The sequence below is a fragment of the Leucopleurus acutus genome (genome assembly GCF_964270905.1).
Source record: "Leucopleurus acutus genome assembly, chromosome: 11".
Lineage (NCBI taxonomy): Eukaryota > Metazoa > Chordata > Mammalia > Artiodactyla > Delphinidae > Leucopleurus > Leucopleurus acutus.
The window spans coordinates 76,302,060-76,310,158 of NC_139152.1; positions in this window are offsets into that span (position 1 = coordinate 76,302,060).

An 8,099-nucleotide genomic window follows, 5' to 3' on the forward strand; every position below is an offset into this window, starting at 1 on the left:
CTGACAACAGATATTGCTTTGATTGAAGAGAGAAGAAATACCCAGGCATTACAAGGTTCCTAAAAAGAAGTCTGTCTGCTCTGGAATCAGGCATGTCAAAGATTGTTCTGAATGCAAGAACAATGGCAGATTATAGTTGACAGTCAGCCTCTAAGACTGACTCCCAAACAAGAAAAGAACAAAGACCCCAACCTGTAGACTCTGGGCACTAGACCAGGCAGGGAAGGCATACATCCTTGGAGAAAGGAGAACCAGAGCAGTACCAGGGACACAGGATGGTGATTGGAGCTTTGAGTTTTATACCACAGTGTCACTGAACTTCTCTCTCCTCCCAGTTTAGCCTGACTTGGTATCAAGCATTAATTGTGGGTAAAATGCAAAGAGCATAACTTTAAAAGCACAGGATGAAATTAAGAGTGTGCTGACCAGGTTTGGAAGCTTAAGAAAAAACATTTCAATACTTTTTAAATGAAAGCCCTTATCTCTGCCATCATGGGACAACCACTGGATAGAAAGCAGTCAGGACCAAGCTAATACAACCAAGTCATCCAGGGTGATGTCAAGAGGGATGACAGCATGCCCCCACGATTAGGGAAAAAAACAGCAGGGAAGCTGCAGTGGAGGAGATGGGACAGACTGAGGAGGGAAAGCTCTGCAAGTAGAAGGTCAAAATAATACTTGAGTGAACAGCTAAATTTGATGTTCACAACAAGCTATGAGTTAGAGCTGGTATTTTTCCATCTTGCAGACGTGAAATCAGGGATTCATGGGGAAAAAATGCCTAAAGTTACATCACTAGAAAATAGAAAACCTGGAAATCAAATCTAGATCTTTTGAGTCCATGCCTCTTTCTGTCATTTGCAAGTGCTCAGTAGATGGAATCTAATATACCTACAATGTGTCTACAATGATGCAATGGTATCGTCTTCATTATTTTTACTATTATCACTAATATTACATCATAAGATCTTTTAGATGAACGAAATATGTATGAACTCTGTCTTCCAGGAGCATGTCATTTAGTAAATAAGGTAAGTACACAAATAACTCTCTGCTGGAACCTAAATGAGGTTGGCTTGAGCCACCTTCCAAGGTTTAACTCTGCACCGAAGATTTCTGTCACTTTCAGTGGGTCACTGATGTGGTCATGCCTGGCTCCAGGCTCTTGCTTTGCCTCCTAAGCTGGCTCAGGTTAGTACCACTGCAACAGAGACATGAAACTCAGCCCTCTCTGATATTTTCACACAAACGTACATGACCATACACCAAAAAGATTTCTGGTTATAGTTTAATTTACCATGGGTTTACAAAGGAGAGGTTAACACCTTGTGGTGCATTCCACCTCAAACCAAATTGTAGGTTCAGGTTAGACATTAGATTTCTCTGTTAATATACCTTTAGCTAACCAAGCATCTAGGAACTTCAACTAGCCACTTCATCCCCGAGTAAACCCAACCACAGTACATGTCTGTTTGGCTTCTAACTGCACACAAAACCCCTCTCACTTCTCTGTCCTCTCTCTCCTTCCATTTTTCTTCTCAAAAGCTCAAAGACGTTCATCTCATTGTCTCCTTCAAAAGAGTATACCCATCACCTTTGTTCTCCTGGCTCCCGCTGAAACCATCACCATTTTCTTCCTACATGTACCTTATCTATATACCAGTGTGTTTACCTCCCTAAGGGTTATTTCAGTGCCAGCTGTTAAAGTAATCCACTAAATACCTTGCTACAGCTGTATTATTACAAGGTTGTTGTGATAAGCCCAAGAAGATAAAATAGAGTTTTTATATAGAAAGAACAGGATTACTTCCAGTTACAGATACTGATGAAAATCTTAAGTGAGGAGGTTGGATTTTAAAAGGGCATTCCAGGCAAAGGGGACAGCATGGGCAAAGAAGAGGTACAGGTATATGTCAGGGGAAAATGCTTGTTTCAGGACCCAGAACTAAAGGGATAGAAATGAGAAAAAAGATTGGGAAAGCACACTGGAGCCAGAATGTGGAGGCTGGAAGAGATCTTGGATCCATTCTATAGGAAACGAGAAGCTATCTTTGAGCAGGAAATTATTTTACAACCTCAGTGTAGAGACAAGAAATATAGAAGATCATTTATCAGCACATAAATAACTCTCCACACTAGCAACAAATGTGTATTCAGAACAAAAGGAGACCGCAGAGTTCAGGTTCAACATTTCTCCAGACCATTTCCTTGACCCTTTAGGAAGCTCCTTAACTGTGATGTAACCAGGAGGTGTGAAGCAGGGGGAAGAGGATGGCTCTCTTGTGTCTGCTGTGTTGTCTGTCAATAATTTTGATTATCTACTAATCAAGATTTTGCAGTTGATAGTTTTCCTCTGTTTTAAAATAGAATAGGGGATCTCACCCCTGTGACACTCCCAACTGTGAATAGACTTTGACCAAGGACAGCCAGTTGTGAAGGTGTCTTAGGAAGAATATTCAGAGAGGGAGGGCAGTCTGGCTATTTGTACACAGACCAGATGGGACATATTTGGGATTAAACCTGGTTCTGCTATTTACTAGCCATGTGACCTCGAGCAAGTCAATTAAACTCTCTGGGAGGACCAAACAAAATAAACTTGCAGCCCAGATTAAGTGTGTGAGCCTCTGGCAAACAGATTCAAAGAGATTATGTATGGAAAGTAGCTGGTGCATATTAAATGATCAATAAATAAAAGCTATCATCATCACCATCATCATTTTATTCTTCTTACTCCAGGATGCTGGGGAGTTGTGCTAAAATGCAGTGTCTGGCTCTCTCCGACTGTGCTCTCCTGGGCACCAGGGTCGTTACATAAACCACCTTAGCGTGCTGCCTCATCCTGGCCTTGTCAATGAAGAGATATGGCTGACCCCATCTCTGCTGAACTTTCCCTGGCAGTGTGACCCTTCTGTCCAGCCACCACTTCATGCCCACCTCCTTCCTCTACACACCCTATTCATACTCAACTGCAAATTTTACTGAAAAGGCCTCTGCCTCCTCTCTGCTTAGCCAAACCCAATTCCGCTGCAAACATGAACAGGGCCAGGTACTGGAAGGAAGAGTTAAATAAATGGGACCCAGGCCTATCCTCAAGGGGCCTGCAAATGGGCAATGACAGTGTCTTATTCGTCTTTTGGCCTCTAAATCCTGACACAAAGTAAGAACCCTATGATTGTTGTTATTATTGTTGCTGGCTGTTTTTGTCATTGTTTTTGTTATTATTTAAATGATTATTAAATGTAACTAGTAAATTAGTATGTTAACTTCAGTACAACTTTACCTCCAATATGGAACTTTTATAACACTGGAGCATAATAAAAAGGGTAAAGCAGATAAGCAAAGTATAAACTAAACATGGCTTTAAATAGACTTTTACTGGTATATTTTAGAGGCACTATTTGATTAGGAAGTACTGTAGCTAATGAGCCAAATATTAGAATCAGTACAGTAAGCTTATTGGAGCCAAATATCAGAGATAATGTAAGAAGTGGGGGAACCAGATCAAATTTTTAAAACAGTCAAATAAATCCATAAAATAAAAAATATTAAATAAATAAATCCATAAAACAGAGATATTTTATAACTGCACCTTCATTTTGCTTCTCACACACCAAAAGGTACTGTTTCTCACTATTTCTTTAGCTCAGTTCAGGTGCTGTGGACTTACACAAGACTGGATACTGAGACAATTCTCCAGTTCTGATTAGAATGATCTCTCTGTGTTGCTAAGACCTTCGCATGATATAAAATTCTTTTAAAAAGGGTCAAAGACAAAGCCACCAGAAAAAATGTTACCATTAAGTTCTTTGATGTCACAGATAATGGTTATAAGGTCCTTGGATGTCTTGTCTTGACCTGAAATGTCAAGGTAAAAATGAGGATTCCTGAAATGTTAATCTATGAAGGAACAAGTCACAAAATATAAATGGTGGTGCCATCCTCCTGGCATTACTTTGAGTGGCTTCATAACAAGGGCTTGGTCAGTAATGATCTTTGGAAAGAACACTGAACCCAGATTTTAATATCAGCATCACACTAGAAGCTAAATTATCTTGGGCAAATCATTTACTCTCTGGGCTTTGTTTCTGTGCCTGAAAAATGAAGGGATTCACCCTGGTGACTCTGTACCTTCCTCCCAGTTTTTGATTCTCTGCTGCCTGTGGAGCCTAAGAAGTTCATTCCCCTGAGAAGCTTGCTCCAGGAGGAACAGATATTGTCACCATTTGTATTTTCTGTGACTTTCCCTTTGTTCTCTGCTAGCTGGAAATTTCTGAGACTGATTTTGCTGCAGGCAAAACCATGGGAAAGGAAGGAAGCACTCACAGGAGTTTTGACCAAGGGCACCTAGAAGCTAAAAAAACTAAAATGTGAGAAAGTATATATAATGAGCCCAGGATAACACAGCCATGGACCTTCTAATGAGGCAATTGTGTCTGAAAAACATTTAAGTAAAAACACACTTAGAACCAAGGAAAACATGCAGGAACAATGCATGAAGGATGCTTCCATGTCCCTCATCTCTGGGTGATACTAATATCAGGAAAGATGTAGCTACAACTAAAACTTAACAAAACTTAGCAAATCTAGCCTTACTCTATGAAAACCCTGAATTAAAACTGCTTTTAAATCTTTCCTACAAACTAAAAAATACATCGTTCTGCTGATGAGAAACTATGAGAAGTCAAATTAGTGCTTAAATATTGGGACTTAAACACTTTAAAATTTAACCACATATTGAATAGCAAGAGTTCATTTGAAATAATACCAGAAATAAATTATATGAAGGATTTTTCCTGATAAATGTCAAGACATTATTCACATGTTCTTCACAGTATGGCTTTAAATGAGAGTTTAACATGGTAGTTTATGGACATACGTACATCTGCTTTTCAGTGCAGATAAATTTGTTTTGTGTAACAAGGCACCATTATTATGCCTTCTGATTTATAACATCCCATGTCCTTTTTTTGATAAATGTTTATCATATAATGATTAAGAAGAAAAGAAGTCAGATAAAGCTGGTTTGAATTACAGCTCTGCCACATATTAGCTGAGAACTGAGTGACTTTGGACAACATACTTTACCTCTTGGAGCTTCAGTTTCTACATCTGTAAAACAAGGATGTAATGATGCCCTCCTCATGGAGTTTTTGAGAAAGGGCTTAGACCCTAAAATATAGGACATGCTCAATTGTTTTTATCTTGTAGATGTGTAACTTGCATGTAAATGGTCCTGGGATATTAAAAAATAAGTGCCAAAAGGTTGTTTGCATGTCCATTTGTTTGTGAGTTCCAAATGACTTAGAGGTGTTTAAGCATGTTGGCTCTGTATGAATTCAGAGTAGAGGTGGTTAGGGGAAGCTGCCATGAACTACTGGGGCCAAGACATCCCTTTCATCCAGGTAGGAGATAGTAATAGCAGCAAGCCATCATTCCAGCTGCAACACTAGGAAAAAATGAAAAGACCTTCCTGTGTGAACTGAGACTGTTAGCTATTTTCTTCCCTAAGGACATTAGCTCAATCTGGTATGAGCTGAGGACTAGTTTAACATAGGCAGAGGGACACTGTTAGTGGCGAGAAAAGTCGGCCCAGCTTTTGATAGTCACATGAGTTGGCATAACAGATGAAATCCAAAACAGCCCCAAATACATGATCATTTTTCCCATAAGGCATTTGCCAAGTGCAGAGGCAGCAGGAGGCAGAGGTGGGGGAGAAATACTGAATGAAATCCCCATACCACAATTCTTAGGCAACAAAATTCCACTAGAGCGAGTGCTCTGTAACAAGCATACCATAGATCTCATCCTTGAGACATCTGAAAACAGAAGACAGAATTTAACCAAAGCTGCTACCCAACCCTAACTAACATAGATAAAATCTGATTAGATTGGGGGGATTAACACAACAATCTAGCTGCCAGAGGAAAAGACAAATACTCCTTGTCAAAATAATATTGCTTCTTTTATATACAATGCATGTGTGACACCCCAACAAACATTACAAGGTATGTGAACAGGCATGAAAAAAGTGGCTAGCAACCAAGAGAAAAAAGAGACAATAGAATCAGGCTTGCATATGACCCAGATATTAGAGTTAGGAGAAAAAAACTTTAAAATAACATAATAAATCTAATAAATGTGTTCATGAAAATGGAAGAAAGATGGGGAAAAGATAACACAGAATTACATCTATTAAAAAAATAAAAAATGGAAATTCTACAACTGAACAAATACCTGAAATTAAGTACTCATAAGTGGGTCTGACGACAGACCAGAAGTTGAAGACAGTGTTAGTGAAATCAAAGATAGGTCAATTAAAATTTTCTAAAATGGAGAGAGACCTTCAAGATGGTGGAGGGGTAAGATGTGGACATCACCCTCCTCCCCACAAATACATTAGAAATACATCTACATGTGGAACAACTGCTACAGAACACCTACTGAATGCTGGCAGAAGACCTCAGACCTCCCAAAAGGCAAGAAACTCCCCATGTACCTGGGTAGGGCAAAAGAAAAGAGAAATAACAGAGACAAAAGAATAGGGATGGGACCTACACCTCTAGGAGGGAGCTGTGAAGGAGCAAAAGTTTCCACACACTAGGAAGCCCCTTCACTGCTGGAGACAGGGGGTTGGGCGGTGGGGAAGCTTCAGATCCATGGAGGAGATGGCAGCAACAGGGGTGCAGAGGGCAAAGCAGAGAGATTCCCGTGCAGAGGATAGGTACCGACCAGCACTCATCAGCCCGAGATGCTTGTCTGCTTACCCACCAGGGCGGGCGGGGCTGGGAGCTGAGGCTCAGGCTTCCGAGGTCAGATCCAGGGAAAGGACTTGGGTTGGCTGTGTGAACACAGCATGAAGGGGGCTAGTGTGCCATAGCTAGCCGGGAGGGAGTCCAGGAAAAAGTCTGGAGCTGCCTAAGAGGCAAGAGACGATCGTTTCTGGGTGCGCGACGAGAGGGGATTCAGAGCACCACCTAATCAAGCTCCAGAGACAGGCGCGAGCCACAGCTATCAGCGCAGACACCAGAGACAGGCAGGAAACGCTAAGGCTGCTGCTGAAGCCACCAAGAAACCTGTGTGCATGCGCAGGTCACTATCCACATCTCCCCTCCAGGGAGGCTGTGCAGCCCGCCACTGCCAGGGTCCTGTCATCCAGGGACAACTTCCCCGGGAGAACACATGGCGCACCTCATGCTGTTGCAATATCACGCTGGTCTCTGCAGCCGCAGGCTCGCCCTACACTCTGTACCCCTCCCTCCCCCCCCACCCCGAGTGAGCCAGAGCCCCCTAATCAGCTGCTACTTTAACCCTGTCCTCTCTGAGCGAAGAACAGACGGCCTCAGGCGACCTACACACAGAGGTGGGGCCAAATATAAAGCTGAACCCCAGGAGCTGTGCGAACAAAGAAAAGAAAGGGAAATCTCTCCCAGCAGCCTCAGGAGCAGCAAATTAAATCTCCACAATCAACTTGATGTACCACGCATATGTGCAATACCTGAAGAGACAACGAATCATCCCAAAATTGAGGCGGTGGACTTTGGGAATAGCAATATACATATTTTTTTCCTTTTACTCTTTTTGTGAGTGTGTACGTTATGCTTCTTTGTGTGATTTTGCCTGCATAACTTCACTTTTACCATATGTCCTGGGGTGCTGTCTGTCCATTTTGTTTGCTTTGTTTTCTTTTTTTTAGTATAGTTTTTAGCACTTGTTATCATTGGTGGATTTTTTTTTTTTTGGTTTGATTGCTCTATTCTTTTTTTTTCTTTTCTTTTTTTATACTTTAAATTGTTTTAAAAATTTTTTAATAATTATTTTTTATTTTAATAACTTTATTTTATTTTACTTTTCTTTCTTTCTTTTTTTCTCCCTTTTCTTCTGAGCCTTGGGGCTGACAGGGTCTTGGTGCTCCAACCGGGTGTCAGGCCAGTGTCTCTGAGGTGGGAGAGCTGAGTTTAGGACATTGGTCCACCAGACACCTCCTGGCTCAACATAATATCAAACGGCAAAAGCTCTCCCAGAGATCTCCACCTCAACGTTAAGACCCAGCTCCATTCAACGACCAGCAACCTACAGTGCTGGACACCCTACGCCAAACA